At 39.6% G+C, this 24,389-nt stretch overlaps 1 protein-coding gene across 2 annotated transcripts in view; it reads left to right on the plus strand.

The window, feature by feature from the left end:
- The window catches only part of NR6A1 (nuclear receptor subfamily 6 group A member 1), a 225,534-nt gene that overhangs the window by 150,871 nt on the left and 50,274 nt on the right, over positions 1-24,389 (plus strand). The window lies entirely within an intron of this gene.

The following is a 24,389-nucleotide window of genomic DNA, read 5'->3' on the forward strand; positions in this document are numbered from 1 at the left end:
GGGAGGGCTTCCTCTTTCCCAGTTCTTCAGTCTGTGGTTGGGAACCTGATCAATCTGTGGTTGGGAAACTGATGTAATTAAATGTCCTACTCATATTTAAATTGCCTTGATTGTCTCAAAAATATATTTCTACACTTGATTTGTGCAAATCAGGATCCAAATAAGCTATATACATTGCATTTGGTTGTTGTATAAGGTGATTTTTAAATCACATCCTGTAGTCTTTTCTTCCTTAAGATAGTCATGTTACTTTTCTGCATACAGATTTCATTCATGACTTTATTGCATAGGTACTAAAAAGTATTAAAAATTCTTTTGAGGGGCGCCTGGGTGGCTCAGTGGGTTAAAGCCTTTGCCTTCATGTCAGGTCATGATCCCAGGGTTCTGGGATCGAGCCCCACATCAGGCTCTCTCCTCCATGGGGAGCCTGCTTCCTCCTCTCTCTCTTTCTGCCTGCTTCTCTGCTTACTTGTGATCTCTGTCTGTCAAATAAATAAATAAAATCTTTTAAATAAAAAAAAAATCTTTTGAGATTTGCCCAGTTCTACTCCTCCCTTCAAGTCCTGAAATACCTTTGCTACCTGTCTACTTGCAGAACTACAAGGTTCAGCTCAAATGTAAGGTCCTCTCTATATCTCCAGTCTGATGAATTATGCATTCTTCTGTGTTTCCTTAACACTTGGTACCTTCTGTTATACTACTTTATATGTACTTCTGTTATACCACTCATAACATCCAATAATCAGTTATCTGTTTAGTTATGCTTATACTATAAGTGGGTTAGTGTGGAGTGGTAGAAAGTGAAGCTGGAGAAGTCAGCAGATGTTGAGCACCTTTAGGGCTAGGATCACATAATACTAATTTCAGTTGTCTCAGGCAGCATAAGCCTAGCTTATAGTAGATGCTCAACTAATGTCTGTAGAATTGGATGAAAATCCCAATTTCTGAAATATTTTTAGTTTACCACTCTGAGTTATTTTTTTGTTTGTTTGTTTGTTTCTTGTTTCCTGAACTGTGAATTCCCTTCTCCAACTCCATGATAAAAGGCAAAACTGGAAATCATATCTAAGTATGTTCTTTGTTCTTCTTGTTCTTTTTCTGCACTCAAGAGGTTTGCTTGTTAGTCCTAGATAGTATGGATTTCACCTGGCTGTGTTTCCTTATTCCTGTTCAGTTGAATTCAGCTCTTTCCCTTGCCATAGGGGATGTCTGTATCAAAGATCTGACAGATGAGAAACTGAGACCTTGGACTCTTGTTTTTTGTTGTTTGCAAGGCTAAAAAGGAATTTAAAATATTCTCTGAATATTTCTTATTTTCTGAGATGGATAGAGATTTTCTAACTAGGCCTCCTCCGTCATAGTGGTCACATGGTTTTCACTTCGCATCACATTTTTGGTGAAACTTCTTAAAATTAAGTCTCAACTGATTCCAGTGATTGGGTGGCTGTTAGAATGGCTCTCTTTTGTCTTACATTGAAAAACCAAGCATATTACATCTTGATACCTCCCTTTAGCTTCAGAATCTTCAGTCTTCTTTGAAAGCTACCATTTGAATAATAAACAGATGGGAAATAATGTTGAATAGTAACATCTGAGAAGAGGGTTTTTTTGGTTTTTTTTGTTTGTTTGTTTGTTTTTTCCTGTTCAAGATATGTGGTATAATGGAAAAAATAAGGGACTAGATATTTCCTTCATTGTTGCTCTTATGGCTCCTGCCTTTTCCTTTCATTGGGCTTCAGTTTCCCCATCTATAAAATAAAAGTGGAACCAGTCTCTTGCAAGATTCACTAAGGTCCTGCCATAATTCAGACTCAATTTTTGAATTCTGTTAGATAAGCAGAATATAAATGGTTAGATGTAGAATTTTGTTCATCTACTTTTTTCTACGTTACAAAGTTAGTATTAGGAAGTAAAAATGTTGCTGGTTTCTTATTTTCTTATTTTCTTTTCTCTCCTTCCCATTAATAAATTCTAGAAATGCTTTTTTTTTTTTTTAAGATTTTTATTGATTTATTTGACAGACAGAGATCACAAGTAGGCAGAGAGGCAGGCAGAGAGAGAGAGAGAGAGGAGGAAGCAGGCTCTCCGCGGAGTGGACAGCCCGATGCGGGGCTCGATCCCAGGACCCTGGGATCATGACCTGAGCCGAAGGCAGAGGCTTTAACCCACTGAGCCACCCAGGCGCCCCTAGAAATGCTTTTAATCTTTAAAATTATTTTTCTTGGGATGCCTAGGAGAAGTCAGTCAGTTGAGTGGCTGCCTTTGGCTCAGGTCATGATCCCAGCATCCTGGGATTGAGTACCGCACTGGGCTCCATGCTCAGGGGGCAGTCTGCTTCTCCCTCTGCCTGTCACTCCCTCTGCTTGTGCTCTTGGGTGCTCTCTTTCTCTGACAAATAAATAAAATCTTTAAAAAATAAAGTAAGGGGGATGCCTGGGTGGCTCAGTTGGTTAAGCAGCTGCCTTCGGCTCAGGTCATGATCCCAGCGTCCTGGGATCAAGTCCCACATCGGGCTCCTTGCTCCGCAGGGAGCCTGCTTCTCCCTCTGCCTCTGCCTTCCACTCTGTCTGCCTGTGCTAGCTCTCACTCTCCCTCTCTCTGACAAATAAATAAATAAAATCTTTAAAAAAAAATAAAAAATAAAGTAAGGGGTGCTGGGTGGCTCAGTGGGTTAAAGCCTCTGCCTTCAGCTCAGGTCATGATCCCAGGCTTCTGGGATGGAGCCACAGGAGCCCCACAACGGGCTCTCGGCTCAGCAGGGAGCTTTCCTCCCTCCCCTCGCCGCCCTGCCTTCTGCCTCTCTGCCTACTTGTGATCTCTGTCAAATAAATAAATAAATAAAATCTTTTAAAAATAATAAAATAAAAATAAAAAATAAAATTATTTTTCTTGTATGTAGTTGTTTTTAACAATCTTACTGGGACCCCTGGTTAATATTTACAGTTTGTCTTTTGGATTCACTTGGCAAATGAGATGTATGTTCATGTTCTCTTTCTCCTACTCCCAATAGAACCTATAAAGGACTTTTTAAGAAACCTGTGGGACTGAGGATGTGAAGTTTATGACTCTATATCTAAAGATGAAGATTACCCATCTTCTTAAGCTATGTTAAAGATTTGTTCCCAGGCTTATGGGTGTATCAAAGATTATTACTCAAACCTAGCCTTAGGGGCACCTGGGTGGCTCAGTCGGTTAATCGGCTACCTTTGGCTCAGGTCACAATCCCAGAGTCCTGGCACTGAGCCCCACATCAGGCTCCCTGCTTGATGGGCAGCCTGCTTCTCCTTCTTCACTGCTTGTGCTCTCTCAGGTGTGCACTCTCTCTATCTCTCAAATAAATAAAATATTTTAAAAAGAGAGGGGGCAGCTGGGTGGCTCAGTGGGTTAGAGCCTCTGCCTTCAGCTCGGGTCGTGATATCAGGGTCCTGGGATCGAGCCCCACATCGGGCTCTCTGCTTGGCGGGGAGCCTGCTTCCTTCTGTCTCTCTGCTTACTTGTGATCTCTGTCTGTCAAATAAATAAATTTTAAAAAAAGAGAGAGAGAGAGAGGCTGACCTTAAAAATCAAGGGCATTGCTTTAGTCTTGATCTGGGAGCCCGACGAATAGCTTCCCCTTTGATCTTTCCTCCAAAAGTTGGTACAATAAAGCAAAGATGCTTACTACATGTACTCTATTAGATGCAGATACTGAGTTTTAGATATACCTGTGTCCTTCAGGGAGGCAGAGAGCTGCCCTTTGAATGAGTGTTCCCCATTGAATAGCTTTTTGCTGGTAGACCTTCCCTTTGTTCAGATTTTCCCCCTCATTCTTTTTATAGTCACTTTACTAAAATTGTAAGAACTGCACTTAATTCCACAGAGACTATGAAGAAAATGTTAATCTCTTAGAGGAGTTTGAAAACTGGCTGTTGTATTTGTATTGTGGTGAGATATGTGGTGGCAGTGGCAGAACATATATTTTTAGGCAACAAAGCATAGCCTTTTCTCCTCTAAATCATTGGTTACTTTCTCTTTAGGTCCTACTTTGTAAGATGATCCTAATGGTCTCTACTAGTTGGAAAAGCCCTCTCGTAACTGTGCTAGCAATATTTGCCATTCAGTTTGTATGGGTGCCAAGTGACAGATTCCTCTCCCACCCCAAGAAGGGTCTCCTTTTCTGGAACACTGTTACAGAATGTGCTTGGCCTTAAGTTACTCCCAAGGCTAGGGAGAAAGGGAGATTTCATAGTGTGAAACATTTTGCATAGTTAAAAAGAGTTTATCCCTGAAATCAGTCAGTCCTTAGGTCATACCACCTTCTCTCAGGAATTCGCCCTGTAATTAGTGTTCTGTTGTCTGAATGGATAGCTGCTGTTTGACATCATATCATTAGCATACGGCTCAGATTTGCCAGCCCCTGCAGCTCTGTGGCAGAGTTTGAGCATAAATAAGCATACATACTCTGCTGTATTACTGGCATGCTTCCCCAGCAAGGAGGCATAGCACAAGATTGCTTAAGATCTTAGGAGTTCTAAGGGAATGAAGCAGGTAGCTTAAAGAGTTAAGCTTTTGGCTGGGGGCAGGGGATATTTCTAACCATCATGCTTTCTAAAAGATTTTGCAGACGTAGTTTTCTTTCTCTACGTTCTTTCAAACTAGTGTGTATAATATAACCAGAGCATGGAAATTAAGGACCAAAATTAAAGAGAGCCCTGCACAATAACTCAGAGCTTCAGGTTTTAATTTTCTCAGAAGAATTTGCCTTGTCACTGTTTATTATAATGACAAAAAGCAGGGAATCCCAGTCTTACCCTCCCCCCCCATCCATGCATAACATGGAGTTTTTGCTTTGTCTTTTCCTTGTGTCAAATATTTCAACTCTAAATTTTCTAATCCAGAATATAGGAAAATAGAGTATACAATAGCTCTTGAAAGAAAAAAGGGGGAACGCTCCATGTATTAGAACTCTTCTAAATTAGATGAAGATCAAGTCTTCTAAAATGCTCCCTTTTTATTTTAGGATCTCAATTTAAGGAAGGCCAGACGAGTATTTCCTGTTACATGTTCACATAGTACTTTTCAGAGAGATACTCTAGGCAGTATTGTTAAAAAAGAAAATAAGTCTATCAGCTCCACTTAGATAACCTTTGGTAATAAACGAACTCCATACACATTGTGACCTTAGCGCCTGAACTTTCTAATCACATGACTGGCTTGTAAACTGACCTGTGAGGATGACTGTTGTAGTCCCAGCTAAGAGAGAAATTGGCCAAGTGTCGGAAGGGTAGTCATCAAGCTGGACTTGTCCCGTAATCTCTGTTTCTTCATGGCTGCGATAGAACTTCTCAACAGACTCCCAGAAGCATGAAATGGAGACATGGGAAGGTAAAGGAACTGACTGTTTAAGTTTGGGCCCAAATCTGAGGTTTAGAAATTTCCTTTGAACGCTCAGAACAAATAGTAGCCTTGAGGGAGGAGGGAGGCAGTTCACTCCGTTTTTGTATCTTAGCAGAATTCAGCCAACAAGTTTTCATGTAAGCATGAAAATGTTTTGGATTGAAAGAAAAGTGAGGGAGAGATGTAGTAAATTGATTGTTGTGGTTGATGATTGTAAGAGAAAGAGTACACAAAAAAGAAAAAAAACAAACTGGGTGTAAGTTTTATAGTGACTTGAAAAAATTTTAAGCTTAATTTTACATCACAGTCCTTAGGTAAAGTTTACATTTTATAAAAAAAATTGTTCTGTTTACCTCTTGACAGAATTTGTTTATATGTTAAATTCCTTAATCCAGTTCACCATCTGTGAAAGCCTTATTTAGTACTGTAATTATAGATAGTATTGGGGTCATGGGGCCGTTGATAAGGCAGCCTCATTTCCTTTGGGGGAATTTAGATATTTTACGGTTTGGGGTATAAGACTAAGCCACTGCTAATTTCTTTTTAAGTAGGTTGTTTTTAAAATGGGTAGATTCGTGTGTGTTTCCTTAATATCAACTAGTTGGTATTGTGATTTGTATATTCAGAGATAAGCTCCTACTTGTATGAGGAAACCCTAGTGCCCCACAACTTTATTATCTGGACCAGATACACAGTTAAAGAAACAGCTAGAAGATGAATCTTAGCATTAAAGATTTCTTGTATTTGTTTGCTGTGTTTAGAAAATACAGAGTCTAAGACTTTGCCAAAAGTTTTCTTTCTTGTAGACAAGCTCTGTTGAGCTATAGCCAGAAGAGTTTCAGATTTGAGGAAGTTAGTAAATTTCTAGGACATTAACTAATAAATAGCTAGTCCTAGGAAAGCTTCCTAGCCCCGTGCAGCATGGCTAACATCTGCCACAGGCAGCTTTGCAGTTTCGTTCTCACTCTGAGGACGCACACATCCAGGGAAGAGGAACCGGTCTTCTCTCAAACAACATTATTCTTCATAGTAATACTTCCTATATATTCTCTCCCAGCACCATATCTGCCAGAATTACAATCTCATTGGTTTTTAGTGTCTATTAGTGGGAACAGAAATGTTTGTAGAAATTATTGGTTACATGCAATTCCTGTTATTTTAAATTTTGAACAGCTTCCTCTTCTTCTCCCAAAATACACAAAAATTCATTGTATTCTGGGTATACTAGCTTTTCCAAAAAGGAGTCATTTAAGAAGTAAGATTTGCTCTGGACCCATTAAAATAGGAGTTTAAGGGCAGGCAGAGATACCAGAGCGGTGGTTGCATAAGTTTGGAAGAGATAGCCCTGGAGGATTTGGGTATTTTTCCAACCAGCTTGAATCTCCTAGTGCTGTATGGTCCACAAGTTCTGAAAGAAGAAAAGATTTGAAGGGAAAGTTCTCCCTCACTTCTTATTTAATTAAGTATTGAAACTTTGATTTTCCCTAGCTGTTCAATGACAGAAAATAAATTATGGTACTAAAACAAGAACTCTTATAAAACAAGGAAGTGGATTTTAAAATTTTCAACCGAATCTTCTGTATATAATTCTAGTATAGCAAAATGAATTATCCCAGCTGAAGACCTTTGGAAGCTTAAAAAGCAAAAGCAGACTACTTACAAAAGAGTTGAGTGAAAATGCTACTGTAAAAAAAGTGTTGCCTGGTTTTAGATATCGGGCCCTTGTCCATTTAAATTAACCTTTGTCACAGCTGGGCATACAAATGTTTTGTTTTAGTTCACAGAGGGTTAACTCTATTCAAGCTTTCACTGTGGCAGGCCTGATCTGTGGAGTCATACAATCTGGTCTTTCAGCCCTGCCAGTCGCTAGGCAGGAAGTCTTATTTCTTAAGCTATCTTTCAGAATGGGGGTTGGGATTTGGAGAAAGGTGGGGGAAGGGCCTTGGAGCATCTGTAAGGATCAATAACAGAAAGGGAGCCGCAAGAGAGGCCATTGTGCACACTTCAAGATAGATGCGGCCCTTGTGCATGGCCCCTGCCTGGCAGGACAGACACCTAAAACCAAAACAATGCCACCAAATGAATTCCTTGTGAAAATCAGATTGCTCTTAAAGGAGAAAATACTTAAAAGAGTGCCCTTTTAATGTTGGGAATGTTCTCGTTCCTCAACTTGCTAGGATGATGCAGTCCCCACTAGAAATAACTCCAAATTGATTTTTAAACGCCTTTTGTCCTCATGCTAATACTGTATTGAATTGGAGAGGGTGATCATTTTGGTCTTAGTCACATGCATCAATGCATTGAGTAATCTTTTTCTTTCTTTCTCTTTCTCTTCCTTTCTTTTTCCCTCCTTTTCCTTTCTTCTTTCTTTTTCAAATTCTAACGTTTGCTTTACCCTACTGGGGTTGGAAACATCATTCAGGGAATGAAAAAAAACAAAATTTGGTTAGGATTTGAGTAACACTTGTGTGAAATCCCTCCCCCAACAGCTGGTATTGGCTCATGAAACTTCATCTGAACTAAACAGATGCTCTTAGTGGTTATTTTGAAATCATTTAAACCAGACTCATAGCCAAGAAATCTACAAAAATCATAGGGTTTATTTTAAAATGCATTTAACTCATGATGTCATGTCACATCTTAATGCATATTATATGTGGGTGTTGAACAGAGATACCTGAGTTTGGGAAAGTGAGCAGTTCCACCAATGAAATTATGATTTTAAAAGCACTACCAAGTTTGTTGTAATTTTACTCCAGTCTAGCTTTTCAGGTTTTGAATTCTTCTTTCCCAAACCCACCTGTAACATTCCTTTTTTACTGTATCCTTTTTCAGAGGACTAAGGCAGTTGTTCAGTAGGTGCTTTTATGATGCAAATTCTTTATTGCTGTTGGAAAGAGTAATGGAGTCATTGCTGCCTCTCTCCCACTAAACCCCCAAAGTATTGGTGACAACTGATGGTAACAGCTGTGGAAAGTGGAATCAGAAAGAGCCTCTACTATCATTCTCACCATTTGAAATCTTTCAGGAATGAATGCATAAACCAACGTGGGGTCCATACTGTGACTTGCAGACATGCTAATGGAATAAGGGCAGGGGTGGGGGGTGGGCAGGAGAAAGACCTGCAGTTGAAATGAGTCCCAAGCTTAATTTATTTTATGCTTCTTGAGTTGAGGTGACACAGTCTCCTGGACAGTTTTGAGGCTTGAGAGAATATGTAGACACTTAACGGGATCATCTGGATATTTTTAACCCATCTCTCACCGATACCCCTTTTCTGGGGAAAATGATGTATTAAAATCTAACTTAATCATCTCAGTACCTCCTTGATACCATTTCTTTGCCTCTGTGATACATTACATTTTTCATTAATACTTAAACCAAGAGTTCTTTTGCTTTAATGGGCATTTTCCAGAGAGATACAGATATTACTGACAAAACTTGGAAGTTCAGTTACCATTTACATTGTATTAAAATGGGGTATGAAACCCACCATGACCCTTTTGAACAATGTGGTCTTTAATGTGCTTTAAGGGGGAGGGCCTACTGAAGGAGAAGCCATAAAAGTCTTCAGGGTTCAAGATGAGGTTGGGATTTTAGCCCATTGCTTTTGTCATTTTCACACACAAACATCACTGCAATCATGTTTGATTTAGCATCCTTAATACAATGAGGTGGGAAAACAAAAGAATATTAGAGGCACAAGCATGGTAACCAAACATTCTCCCTTCCCCCCCAATTTTTTCAGATGGTTCTCTTTTCCCTATCTCCCCTGCTACTAGCTATGCTTTCTTTGTAAGCAAGAGAAATCAGTTTGTTAGAGTCTTCTTTCTGCACGCCTCAGTGGTTTGCTTAGGCAATTGAAAAACAAGCCACTCCTCAAATATTTTTTAGCCATGTAAAAAGTCATGTCCAAAGAGTTGGTAAAAACACCATAATTAGGAAAAATGCGTCTACTCCTATTTCATGGTTGAGAATTTGGGGGCATTCCCGATGCACAGCTGTTTTACGTATTTTGAAAAGCCTGATAGATGTAAAGGTCATTGCTAACTCTAACAAGGTCTTGATGCTCACACTGTCATCCAAGGACCTTGCATCAATTAGGATGAGAAGCATGGAAGGTCAGGAGTCAACTGACTGGTGGCCTCTGTGGATTCTCAGTGGAGCCAGTAAGAATTCCTATAGGATTTTTAGCCATTAAAATGAAATAAAAACAAAAATAAAACCTGCTGCTACTTTCATGGCCTCTGAGCAGACCTCTTGATCTGTATGGTTAGGACGCATCCTCTGTTGCCCAAGTATCCTAAAAACCTGTATCCTAAAAACTTGGCTGCAACCATTGCTTTGCTACAGGATTCCCAGTATTGGGGAAAGAATCTGAGCAGCCTGATTCTGTCACTTCTGTGAGCCTCAATTTCCTCATATGTACAACAGGGGATAGTAATACCAATCTCACAGTGTTGCTCTAAGATTTATTTCAGAGAACCTCTGTCATAGTGCTCAGCACATGCTTAACATGCTTTGACATTGAAATGAGTTTTACAGAATGTCAAGTTTAGGGAGATTAGGAAGGAGAAGACTTTTGGGTGAGCCTGTAGCTGGTACTGTTTAATATTCCAAGTAGAAAAGTCTGCATGCCCCTCAATATCACAGCTGGGCATACAAATGTTTTGTTTTAGTTCATTCAGTGAACAACATTCAGGGATGAGCCCTTTGGAAATTTAGCTTTGAAAATGTGTAACTGGTGAGATGAGCTGCTGAGTCTTCTCCTTTACAACTAGTTGTTGCGCTAATAATCTGTTCCTGGGCTAATAAAAATAATTAGTAATGACAGTGTCTCTGCAAAATTTGTGGCTTTCTTTCCCCTACGAGAGTCTTTTACAGTTGTGCAGATTAGAAGAAAAAGGAGAGGGGATGAGTTCTGTGAGCCCACAGATTAAGTAATCAACAGGAAAGGAAGGATAGTCAGGATGGCCACCTCCTTCTGTGTGTTTGCTAGATAAATAGATGCCAAGACTGTGACCGTGGTCATGTTTAATAGCCCCTTCTCAGAAGCTTTACCACGAAGTGGTAAAGTTGGGAATATTGTTATCATGCTAATCACTGCCCTCTTTAACTTTGCAATCTTTGATGTCCCTGCCTTCTGGAGGTTAAGAGCTTGTATCAGTGGCTCAATATTCTGATTTCTGTGTATAAAATTATAATTTATTTAGCCAACATTCATTGAGCATTTACTGTATTCAAATCCCTGGGAAAACAGGTGAATTAGAATTGCAGCTCTCAGTTTTGAACCACAAAGAGGTAATAATGTTAATGTTACTTAACAGATATTAACAATTGTGAGGAGACAAGGAACATTTGGCTGCAAAAGCGTCATTCAAAACTGGCAGAAGGATTTGTTTCACTTGGGCCCTGTATTTCTTTAGTTGTTTTTTTTTTAAACTAAGCTTGCTCTACATTTCTGAAATTTTGTTTTCTTCCAAATTTATGGCTCCAAAATAGAATATTCAAATATTTTTCTTAACATGATAAAATTAGAGCTCTGGATTGCAGTTGGCAAAAGTGGGGAAATACTCTAAACAGCATTACTCTGTTTGCATTCTATTCACTGTTAGCAAAAAAATTTCCATTTGTGAGGTTTAGCATGTTCCCTCAGAGTGATGGCTAAGGCATCCTAGCTTTGCTTTTCAAAGGAGTGATAACTTATGGGTAATCTATTAAATGTCAATTACAGTTCATTAAATAACCATTCTATAGCAGATGCATGTTTTGGATATTAAAAAAAGAAAAAAGTAAACACCATCCCAGTGGCCATTTAATCCCAAAGTGCATAAACATGAGTCAGTGCGGAAAGAAAAGGTGTGTTAAGAGAAAAGCTTGGACACACCTGGGTTGGCTCAGTGGGTTAAGCCTCTGCCTTCAGCTCAGGTCAGGATCTCAGGGTCTTGGGATGGAGTCCTGCTCAGCAGGGAGCCTGCTTCCTTCTCTCTCTCTCTCTCTCTCTCTCTCTCTCTGCCTGCCTTTCTGCCTACTTGTGATTGCTCTCTCTGTCAAATAAATAAATAAAATCTTTTTTAAAAAGATCATAGTTTATCATATGTAGATTCAGTTCCTTAATTCTTTATCTCTACCAACCATTAGTTTTACCCCAAAGTAAGAGAATGATGAATGTCTAGGGAGGAGTAGGGTAAAGGAGTGCTAGTTTTACAGAAGGTGAAAGTATTGATTCAGTGCCTCAGGGAAACCGAACCCTTTGGCTACATTAGTGAAACTGTGTGTGTGTGTGTGTGTGTGTGTGTGTGTGTGTAAAGTATGAAGGAGTGCTTATATTCCTTGTTTAAGTTTCATGATTTTCGGTCCTGATGGTGAATGTAGAGAGACTCTACCACTTATTCTGAACATTGTTTTACATGTGGAAATAGTTACAAATGTACTTTTTGGCAAATAGTATGAGACTCTCCAATAATGCACGTGTGTCTTTTCTGGCCCCATTAAATTAAATCTTTCCTTTTGGTAAGGCAAAGGAAAATGTGGCAACTACATTTTCCACTCTCCTAGAGCATATGGTTTTACTTAAAGCATGCTAATTGGTCTCTCTTTCACCAAGACCTTAGAACTGGGGGACCTGGGGAACTGAGTACTGAGCTTTTTTAAGCATTGGTGTAAGGTATCTGTGCTGGCCCGCTAGTTTGCCATCTAGAGTCCTTACAAACTGTGCACTTTGATTTGCAAGTAGAGAAGCTATACTCTTCATTCAGCTGATACTCACTGATGCTCTGTGCTTGGTATATATTGGGATGCAGAAAAAGTAAGAATCTCCCCCTGTTCTGTGGAGCATACAGTTTAGTAGAGGGAAATAAATAGGTAAGTGCAATAAAATATTGGAGGAGCAATGATAGCAATCCTGGAGAAGTTGTGCAGAGGTTGGAGTGATCGTTTCTGTTTGGACTGTCAGACTTCACCCAGGAAGGCATCATGAGAGATTGGTTGACATTTGCCAGGCGGGTTAAGTGGGGAAGGGTCTCCTAGCAAGAAAAGAGCAGCATGAGTGAAGGCACAGCAGTATAAAACAACCTGACAGGGCATCCTGTGAGTTATAAGTAAGGCCCGCTAAAGGTTCTAGATGCAAAGGAATCCCTAGAGAGAGCTTTAGTCTGTGAATGGATGCCCTTACCCCTGTTGAGCAGAAAAGAGCCCTCTTCACATTCCTCTCAATCCACCCCTTGCAAATGTGTTGAAGAGATTAATGTAGTACTTTGCTAGAAGGCAACACAGGTCTGCCACAGAGCTGGAAGCCTGTTTACCACTGCTCCTGGGATTTACAGAGAATATGCTATAACCTTACTTAACCTTGTTGCAAATTGCCAGTTCCTTTAAGAGGGAGAGGTCTTGGTTAAATGGTTTTAAGAAGTTGTACTCCCTGCCTAGGGCCATCTGTGCTCTGTAGGAATGTTTCAGACAGAAATGGGCTCTGTTGTATTTCTTTAATGAATGGAGAAATAAGAGTCTTAATAATACCTTAGTAATGTATTATTTTAATAATATCTCTTTCACTAGTTAAGACTAAAAGGTTTCTTTTCGTTTTCTAGGGCAAGTTGTGTATCTTTTTACTAAGATATTCATTGTAGTTATCTAGGTCAAATAGTTGATGATTAGTGACCAAAGTATTATAATGTTTTTGGTTAAGTCCCACTAAGTTATTTTTGTTTTTAATTTTAAATTTTATTGTAAAATAAACATGTAGTAAAATTGAGTTTTTGAGGGTGGTGTGCAGTTCTATAAATAAAGATTTGTAGAATTACCACTATAGTCAAGATATGGAGCAGTTTAACCCCCAGAAATTCCCTCGTACGACTATCCCTTCGTGGTCATAACCTCACCCTACTCCTACTTACACCTTACTCCTTACCTCTAGCAACCACTGGTCAGTCTGTTCTCTGTTTCTATACTTTTATCTTTCTGACAATGTTATATGAGTGGAATTACATAGCACGTAACCTTTTGAAGCTGGCTTCTTTCACTCAGTATAAATGCCTTTGTAATTAATCCGAGTTGCTACCTGTATCAATCAATAACTGATTCTCTTTTTTTATTGATGCGTAGTATTTCATCGTATGGTAGGTAGTTCAGCCATTCACCTCTTGAAGGGCGCTTGAGTTATTTCTAGTTTGGGGTGATTATGAATAAAACTGATATAAACAGTCATGTACAAGTTTGAGTGTGAACCTAAGTTTTCATTTTTCTGGATTTTGTTTAAATTTTATTTATTTTACACAGGGAGATCACAAGTAGGTAGAGAGAAGTGGGGGAGGGAAGCAGGCTCTCCGCTGAGCAGAGAGCCTGATGTGGGCTCGATCCCAGGACCCTGAGCTCATGACCTGAGCTGAAGGCAGAGGCTTAACCCAGGAGCCCCCTAAGTTTTCATTTTTCTGTGATGAATTACCTAAGTGTAGACTCAAGGGGTCATATGGTAAGTATATATTTAACTTTATAAGAACCAAGAGAAGTAGGGAGACCAGTAGTAGACCAAATGGTCATTCAGGTGAGAGATGGTAATAGCTTGAAGTAGTGCTAGTGGTAGTGGAGATGAAGTGGAGATTTGAGATCTGTCTTGGAGGGAGAATTGATAGGATTTGCTGATGGTTTGGATGATGGAGTATAAGACAAAGGGATTAAGGAGTGACTCCTAGATTTTAGGCTTGAACAGCTAATGGATATGGGTTTCAGTTAGTAAGATGAGGAAGATTAACGAGTATAGGAGGTAGGAATAGAATCTAGAATTACATTCAATAAATTTAAGATGCCTGTTAGAAAGCTAAATGGAATGCTAAATAGACCTTTTAAGATACTGAAGTCTGAAACTCAAGAGAGGTTTTTGGTTAAAGTACACTTGGGGGGAATTATCACAATATAATGGAAGACTGAGTCCTTTAAAGAGAGAATTTTGATAGAAATATCTCCCAGAACTATCCCCTGCAGATACGCCAACCAACATCTAGGAGTTCCAAAGATATTTAGTAAAAGTGATTGAGAAACTAGTAGTCTGAGAGAAAGTAAGAAAATGCGGAGAGTGGTATTATGAAAGCCAAGGGAAGAAAGTGTTTCAAGGGGCCCCTGGGTGGCTCAATTGTTAAGCGGCTGCCTTTGGCTCAGGTCATGATCCCAGGGTCCTGGGATAGAGCCCCGCATCGGGCTCCCAGGTCAGTGGGAAGGCTGCTTCTCTCATTCCCACTCCCCCTGCTTGTGTTCCCTCTCTTGCTGTATCTCTGTCAAATAAATAAAATCTTTAAAAAAAAAAAAAAAGTGTTTCAAAAAGCAAAGAGTTCAGATGCTTGTCCAGTTTCTTTCATTCATTCAGCAAACATTCCTGAGTCCTTTCACTTCGTAAAACTCCATGGATAGGCCCCACAGTGATCAGGACAGATAAAGTGCTGGTCCACATACAGTTTACACATATATTTTAAGGATTTCAGTGTGGAACTATATAGTAATTCTGAGGACCCATCTATATTCAGTTCTGATATTTAAATTTCAGAAAGTTGCCTTGAACACTTCTCTCAGGATTCCATAGTATTCCCAATTTCTGCAAAGAGTTATCAGTTCACTAGAACAGAAGGTCTGGAATGCAAATTCATGCGATCCAGAATAGCAGCCATTGAGTGTTGTAGACAGATACGTCATCTAAAAGCTGAATGAAGGGCGCCTGGGTGGCTTAATGGGTTAAAGCCTCTGCCTTCAGCTCAGTTCATGATCCCAGGGTCCTGGGATCGACCCCACATCGGGCTCTCTGCTCAGCAGGGAGCCTGTTTCCTCCTCTCTCGCTCTGCCTGCTTGTGATCTCTGTCAAATAAATAAAATCCTTTTTTTAAATAAATAAATAAATAAAAGCTGAATGAAATGCAGAAGCAGCTGGAGTGTGGAGAGTGGAGTGTATAGTGTAATGCAAACATGCGCTAGTTACTTAAATTCTCTGGACCTCAGTTTCTCCATCTTCTGCGGCTCTGAAATTTAATGACTGCAAAATCCAGGATCAAGTAATCAGAGAAGTCACAAGTGGCAAAATACGTAATAACAAACACATCAACTCTCAAAGTCAGTAATATCCACATCAGTGGAACCTTGGGTAGCCAGATCTGTCTCAAAATCAGGGTTTGACAGTGTAAGTACAAGATTTTAACAGTTGCAAGCTATATATTATAATGAAAGTCCCTTAGAGTCTCTTTGGAATAAAGGCAGAGACAATTTTGTGTATGCACACTTTCCTAAAGGAGAGGTTAACAGCTCTTGCTTAACTCTGGTATAATTGTACTTTGTGTGTGTTTATCTATAGGGACCTGTAAATTAAGCTCAAATTCATGGAAGATATTTCTTTTTAATCTCTTGCTCTTTTTTTTAAGATTTTAATTTAAAGTAATCTCTACTCCCAGTGTAGGGCTCGAATTTGCACCCTCAAGATCAAGAGTCTCATGCTCTATCAACTGAGCCAGCCAGGTGTCCCATGGAAGATATTTCTAAAAAAGAGAGCCATGAATCCTGGGTGGAGATATAATAACCACAGCATAATAAAATGCAACTACATTGTTTGATCCACATCTTCATTTGTACAGGTCTTTTACATATTTTAATCCCTTCATTTTCACAACAGTTCCGTAAGATGAATATAGATAAGGAAATTGAAGCTCAGAGAGATTATCTCACAATTCAAATAGTGACTAGCTAGAATGCAAAGCTGGGGTTGCTTTTGCTTTATAATTACAGTAAAAATAAAATATATAAACAAAAAACTTAGAGGACAATTTATTACAAAGGCCCAATAAATAATTTTTTCAGTCGATATAAAGGGGAGCAGTCACGCTGCTGAAGAAAGTCAGATATGTGAAGCTACCCTATCTATACCACTCTGATAGGCAAACCCAGGAGGCCTCAGGCATAACAGTTAGATCTCACTCAGGTGAATTACCGTCCTTCTTTTTTTTTTTTTTTTTTAAGATTTTTTTTTTTAATTTATTTATTTGACAGACAGAGATCACAAGTACGCAGAGAGGTAGGCAGAGAGAATGGGGAAAGCAGTCTCCCCGCGGAGCAGTGAGCCCAATGTGGGGCTCGATCCCAGGACCCTGGGATCATGATCTGAGCCAAAGGCAGAGGCTTTAACCCACTGAGCCACCCAGGCGCCTTTACCATCCTTCTTCATAGGCACCTTGAACTTTAGAGTATATAGGGCCTTTTTTTTTTAAATAAAGATTTTATTTATTTATTTGAGAGAGCGAGCATGAGAAGGGGGAGGGTTAGAGGGAGAAGCAGACTCCCTGCCAAGCAGGGAGCCTGATGCGGGGCTCGATCCCATGACCCTGGGATCATGACCTGAGCTGAAGGCAGAGGCTTTAACCCACTGAGCCACCCAGGGGCCCCTTAATTTTATTTTTAAGTGATCTCTACACCCAGCATGGGGCTTGAACTCACAACTCTAAAATCAAAAGTTGCATGCTCTATCGACTGAGCCAGCCAGGCACCCCAAGCACAGTAGATTCTGAACAATTTATTTTCATACGATCCTTACAAGCAGGAACATGTCCAGAGGGAAAGGCAGATGACCAGTATGATAAGGGGACTAGAAATCATGTAACTATGTAAGTCACTTGTTGAGACTAGTGGTATTAAATTCCAAAGGCTATAAAACTCTTGGTGGAAGGGAGGAAGTAGGCATGTTCAGGTTGGAAGTGTCAACAGATTGAATTGAGACAAGTATGTTTTAGTTACATATTTAAGCTTCAGGAACTGTAGCAACCACTCTCAATCCTTATGAAGTCATGAGGTACAGCCCCTCTGCTTCACATTACCCCACCCCTCCCCACCACCACTACCACAGAGATGAGCATCCTCTCCTTTTCTGGAACAAGGCCGTCTCACCAGTCACATTCACAGTTCCGGGCTTATCCGAAGCTAGCAATCCTTGTGTCCTCATTACAAAATCTTGGGAACAGAGAATTTCATTGAACCAACTTGGGCCATTGTCTTTTTGTAGTCCAGTTAGCAGTAGCCAGTATCTCTTCTGCTCCATTCTGTTTTTCTAGCAGTGTAAACCTGCTGCCTTACAGGGCACAGCAGTGGCTGTTCTCAAAAGCAAAGAGGGTTGGTGTGAGCTGAGCAGACAACCCAAAAGTTACCTATTATAGATTCTATTTTCTTAACGATATACTGCCTTCTGGCAATCTCATGCATGCCTATAGCCTCCCTACAGAAGACCCCCAAGTCAATCTGACTCCAGAATTGCATGTTACAGCATTCATCGAGCCATTCATTGAGGCCTTTATCTCAGATAACTATACTCCTCTAAAGTATGATTAAATACCTCTAGCCAGCAAGCCTCTTTGCCTTAACTGTTCCCTCTGGCTGAAATTCCCTTTGAAATACCTCTGCTCTAACGCCCAGTTCAGGTGACACCTCTTCTAGATAATCTTTTCTTCAGCTTCCTCGTCTGGCACTAGAACCATCCACTCCTCTGTGCCCAGTATACCTTCTCTTTCTAGTTTAGTGTTGACTGCTCTGTATTGAAATTATGGAATGGATGTCTGTCTCCTTCACTCTTGTGAGGTATATGTGAAGAGTGCTGAGGAACTCTCAAATGTTTATTCAGTGAATAAATGTCACAAGATGATTTGAAGCAAGAAGTAGTAATTATTACATAGTGAATCATTGTCTACTTTGTTCTTCGAGCTTCAAAAACATGTACTTGTCTAGAGCTCTAGTGCATGGATCCAGGCTAGCTGTTAATGAAATATCTATATTTTTTGAGAGAAGATGCCCCAGGTTAAACCACCTCTTTTTCCCCCCTAAATAAATAAGGGATCCTTAAGAGTTCCCAGTAGCAGTCCAAATAGGACAAACCACAGATTTGCAGTTTCTTATCTCTCTCTGGAAAACCTGAATTTACAGGAATATGAAAACTGTTTCACCTCAAATAGAAACTTGATTCCTAATTTGAAGATTCCTACATGTGTATAAGAGATAGGAAGGACTGGGGATGTGGTCTGAATTTTTATTTTCTAGGCCCCACCTGTTGAATGACGAGGTAACATTTTCCCTGGATTCATTTCCTGTGACTTCAGCTAATTGTAATTTGTGAACCATTTCTGTTTTCAGGCCTGTTTTTACCATCAGCAGTTAATGATGGTAACATTTTCTTTGTTTTGTGTGTGTGTGTGTGTGTGTGTGTGTGTGTGTGTTTAAGTTAGTTAGCTCTACAAGCAGCAGTGTTCTCGAACTCACAACCCCGAGTTCAAGAGTTGTATGCTCCACTAACTGCACCAACCAGGCGCCCCTCTTTTGTCTTTTTCCCATCTTTTATTCAGTGACCTGTAAAGACAACTCCCGAACATGCAGTCCATACCAATCTTGGGAATTGCTCACTTGTTTTCATTCAATTGATAATATTTTTTAGAAATGTCCTCTAAGGCCAGGGAGGGAGACAAACCATAAGAGACTCTTAATCTCAGGAAACAAACTGAGGGTTGCTGGGGGGGGGGGTGGGGGGGATAGGGTGGCTGGTGATGGACATTGGGGAAGGTATGTGCTATGGTGAGTGCTGTGAATGTGTAGGATGATGATTCACAGACCTGTACCCCCTGGAGCAAATAATGTATTATATGTTAATTTAAAAAAAAAAAAGAAAAGAAAATGTCCTTGGAGGTATCCACATTGGTCTCTGGAAATGGATTTTTATAGTGGTATGTGTAGTAGTGGAGAATTCTTATGTAAATTCCATGCTTTCAGATGAAATTTTGAGAGTACTCATTACTAATTTCAAGGACTTCATTTCATATGGTGGTGACCTATGAAACTGAGTGGAGTCAGTATTACTTAGTAGAATGGGCAGCTGATCAGGAGAGTTAGAACCAGTAATCCAGTTGAAATTGTTTTAAATACCCTTTGTTTTAAATACCTTTTAGCTAGGCAAGTTCCAAATTGCCTTAGTTGTCAGTGTAATTTTGGCCAAGTAAGCAGCTGTACTCTCCGTTTCCTATATCTGGCCTTCATCACAGTCTGAAAAGCAGGTTTTGATAAAAATCAGTTCCAATTGTAATTTGCGTAACCTGAGCCCTTGGAATGAGTAAAATGTCCTTCTTGGAGTGGGGGAGGTATTTGTGTAACAGTAGGGTTGAAAGGAGAGATGAACGCAAGAGAAATTTTTGTAACAGGCTTTCTTCTATATTTGGAGAAATTAAAGTAGAACTAGTTGCTATATGGTGGTACTAAGTGATCGCGCACAGGATAGTAAGAATACATCTAGTTAGTTCTTCGTCTCATAGATTTTGTTGTGATTCCTGTTGTTTCTTTGGTTTGGGGGAAAAAAGTCAGCAGTAACACTGGGGCTCAATTTTGATATGTACCATCCTCCTCTTCCTGCACCCTGCCTCTGTAGGAGGTAATCTGGTTTAATGGGAGGTCTTTGGAAAAGTAGTAAGGTTGAGACAGCTCCACACTTTGACTTACTTTGGGACCTTGGGCCAGTCACTTTACTTTTCTGACCGTGGCCAAGTAATTTTATCTTTTTCTTTTTAATTTTGTTTTTTGCCTTCATTTTTTTTCCTTCTTCTTTTTTCTTTTATTAAAGATTTTTTTTTAATTCTTGTATTAAAAGATTTTTATTTATTCATTTGAAAGATGCGGGGAAGAAGCAGACTCCCCGCTGAGGAGGGAGCCCAACATGGGTCACAGTCCCAAGACCTGGAGAGAATGACTTAAGCCAAAGGCGGACGCTTGGCCATCTGAGCCACCCAGGAGCCCCTTTTTCTCTTAATGAAAATAAAATACATAAGAAAAATTTAAATGTTAAACTTTTTTTTCTTTTCATACAGGTTTTTATTTTGAACATATGTCTGAATTATATATAGTTCATTCTCTTAAAAAGTCTTTGTTCTTTTGGTACCTGGCTGGCTCCGTCAGTGGAGCATGTGACCCTTAATCTCAGGGTTGTAAGTTTGAGCCCCAGGTTGAGTGTAGAGATTACTTAAAAATAAAATCTGAGGACTCAGGTATTTAAGTGTCTGCCTTGGCCTGAGGTTATCACCCTGGGTCCTGGGATTGAGCCCCACGTTGGGCTCCTTGCTCAGTGGGGAGCCGGCTTCTCCCTCTCCCACTGCATCTCCCCCTGTTTGTTCTCTCTCTCTCTGTGCACAAGCTCTCTCTGTCAAAGAAGTAAAAAAGTCTTAAAAAATAAAAAAAAAATTAATCTTTAAAGAAAAGCTTTGTTCTTATGTTTATCTTCTTTAAATGCAAATGAATCTCCCCTAGTTAAAAAAAATAAGCATCTGCTTAAAAGCTGTTGCTTCTTCCTGCAGTGTTTTTCTATTACTTTTAAATGGAGTGACACCTACTCAATAAAATGCTGCTTATTTTATTTCTTTACCACTCAACATTTTTTTTTTAAGATTTTATTTTTTATGTAATCTCTACATGCATCGTGAGGCTTGAATTTACAACCCTGAGATCAAGAGTCACATGCTCTTCTGACTCAGCCAGACAGGCGCCCCACCACTCACCTGTTTTTTAACTCAGAAAGATTTTTGTTCTAATCATTTACTGAAAATGTTATTAGTGGTGACCTTTTGAGCCTACTTCTTCGCACCTTTTGACCTACATTGCATTTGAAAGTACTCTCTTCTTTATAAAACCCTTTTGTTTGTTATATTTCTCTTAATTATGGATTTATATTCCACCTGTATCTTCTTTGATCATCAAGTCATCTCACTTTCCTTCCCTAACTTCTTACCTCCCCCTCTGTCTCATAGAGTTCTAATCTATTGTCAGAGCTTCAGTTCCTCCATGTGTTGACTCCCTATTTCCATCCTAGTTTGAATCACTGTCCTCTTACTGCCTTTGGAATATTTCTGCTTGACTCTTAAACTAAAGAGAGGATGATTTTGTCCCTCACACAGCTTTAATTTTCCCCTCTTCTTTTAGTAATACCACATTTCTTACAGCCACATTGGTATAGAACCTCAAGTTCATTTGTGACCCATTCCCTATTCCTGTTACCCAGATGCCCATGCCATTCACCTTGTTGCAACCTGCACATCATTGTGTTTTAACAACACCCAGGCACCCCCTGAAGTTTACTGATGATGGTAGATAGTCTCCTCTATGAAATGCTTGTTCAAGCTTCTTGCCTAATTTTCTACTGCTTTGCATTTCTCTTAATGTTGTATAGGAGTTTTACATATTTTGAATATGAGTTCTTTGTAAATTATATGTATTGCATATATCTTCTTGCACGTTGTAGCTTGCCTTTTCACTCTTTGAACATTCTACATTTTAATGTAGTCTAATTTTTTTAAAAGTTTTCCTTTATGATTAGTACTTTTTGTGTACTCCTTTAAAAATCTCTTCCTTGGGGCGCCTGGGTGGCTCAGTGGGTTAAGCCGCTGCCTTCGGCTCAGGTCATGATCTCAGGGTCCTGGGATCGAGTCCCGCGTCGGGCTCTCTGCTCAGCAGGGAGCCTGCTTCCCTCTCTCTCTCTCTCTGCCTGCCTCTCCATCTACTTGTGATTTCTCTCTGTCAAATAAATAAATAAAATCTTTAAAAAAAAAAAAAAAAAATCTCTTCCTTGGGGCACCTGGGTGAGTCAGTGGGTTAAAGCCTCTGCCTTTGGCTCAGATCAGGATCTCAGGGTCCTGGGATCAAGCCCTACATCGGGCTCTCTGCCTGCTTGTGATCTGTCTGTCAAATTAAAAAAAAAAAAAAAAAAAAAAAAACTTTGAAAAAAAAAATCTCTTCCTAGCCCAAGATCATAAAGATTTTTTTTTATTATCTTTTGAGAGGTATATTATTTTGCTTTTGGTATTTGGGTCTTCTGTCTACTTGGGATTAAGTATTTTGCATGGTGCGAGGTAGGGTCAAGTTAAGTTTCTTTTCTTATAGATATCTAATTGTCCCAACACTGTTCACTGAAAAGACTTGTCTTTTCCTCAGTGCTCTGCAGTGAGCAGAGCACTTTGTCATAAATTAAATATCCATAATATGCCTAGTTATGTTGCAGAATGGTATGTTTTCGTTCTGTTCCTTTGGTCTGTTTGTCTATCCCTAAGGCAATAAAATATATTTTAATTCCCATAGCTTTAAAGTGAATATTGATGTATGGTAAAGTCTTGTTTTTTTTTTAAATATCTGTGCTGTTTTTGTTCTTTTGCATTTCCCACGTATATTTTACAGTTAGCTCAAGTTATTCATGAATACACATAGTTGGGATTTCATTTTATCTATTAATCTTTACAGTAGTAACTTGCAATCTGTGAACATAGTCTTCCTCTCCATTTACCGAAATCTCTCTTCATTTATGTTAGAAATATTTTATATTAATTTTTTTTATAGTTTCTCCATAGAGATCTTACATATCTTTATTGGATTGTATCCTATTTTTTTAATACTGTTTTAAGTGGCATCTTTTAAAAATTTCATCTCTTTGTGGATGGTATAGAAATATGGTTAGTTTATGTATATTTCTTATTTCACTGTGCATTCTAGAACCTCCTAGTACTTCCACTGTGGAATGAAGGTGCTGGCAGTGGACCATCCTTGTCTCACTTCCAGTCTGAAAAGAAAAACCTTTTGTAAGCATTTCACCATCAAGTATGATATTTGGAATAGGTTTCTTTAGATAACCTTTATTATACTAGACAAGTTTTTAGTCCTAGTTTGCTAAGAGTTGAACAATAATAATGTTGAAATCTATCAAAGACTTTTTTTCTTTTTAAAGATTTTATTTATTTATTTGACAGAGAGAGACCCCGAGAGAGGGAACACAAACAGAGGGAGTGGGAGAGGGAGAAGCAGGCTTCCCGCAGAGTAGGGAGCCAGAGGTGGGACTCCATCCCAGGACCCTGGGATCATGACCTGACCCTAAGGCAGACATTTATGAATGAGCCATCTAGGTGCCACAATCAAAGACTTTTTTAAATTAAAAGTACTGTTTATTGCTTTTTTTTTTTTAAAGATTTTATTTATTTATTTGACAGACAGAGATCACAAGTAGGCCGAGAGGCAGGCAGAGAGAGAGAGGGAGAGGGAAGCAGGCTTCCTGAGGAGCAGGGAGCCCGATGCGGGGCTCGATCCCAGGACCCTGAGATCATGACCTGAGCCGAAGGCAGCAGCCCAAACCACTGAGCCACCCAGGCGCCCCCTGTTTATTGCTTTTATTTAAGATTTTTTTTTAAAAGATTTTATTTGTTTATTTGACAGAGAGCACAACCAGGCAGGGCAGCAGGCAGAGGTAGAGGGAGAAGCACACTCTATTTTGAGCAGGGAGCCCAATACAGGGCTTGATCCCAGGACACTGGGATCATGACCTGAGCCAAAGGCAGCCACTTCACCTACTGAGCCACCCAGGTGCCCCTAAGATGTTTTTTTTTTTTAAACAAAGTACTCCAACATGTTTCATAAAGTTGCAAATTTATTTATTTGTCAGAGATTGAGAGAGAGCTAGTGCACAAGAAGGCAGAGAGGCAGGCAGAGGTAGAGAGAGAAGCAGGCTCTCTGCCAAGCAAGGAGCGCGATGCAGGACTCGATCCCAGGAATCTGGGATCATGACCCGAGCCAAAGGCAGCTGCTTAACCCACTGAGCCACCCAGGCGTCCCTAAAGTTGCAAATTTTTATCAGGTTCTAATCTTACAGAAAATTTATCTTTAACAACAGGAGCACAACTAACATGGATTGTGTGTTTATTATATATTAGGCATTGTATTCAGCAATATAGTTGAGTGTGAAAGGTCTCTGATTCTGATACAAGATTGTGTGCTTAGAATCCTGGCTCCCCTGCTTAGGAGGACTTTGGGCATATTTCTTATTCTGTGTGTGTCTCGGGTTTTTTTTTTTCATCTGTAAAATAGAGGTAATAGTAGTATTTACTACATAGAATTGTGAGGAAAGAGTGAATTTTATGTGATACGTAAAGAACAGAACTGGTTGCATAGCACCAGGGTACATGTTGCTATCATTGTAACCTCTATCATTTATT

Source organism: Mustela nigripes, chromosome 9 (assembly GCF_022355385.1).
Source record: "Mustela nigripes isolate SB6536 chromosome 9, MUSNIG.SB6536, whole genome shotgun sequence".
Lineage (NCBI taxonomy): Eukaryota > Metazoa > Chordata > Mammalia > Carnivora > Mustelidae > Mustela > Mustela nigripes.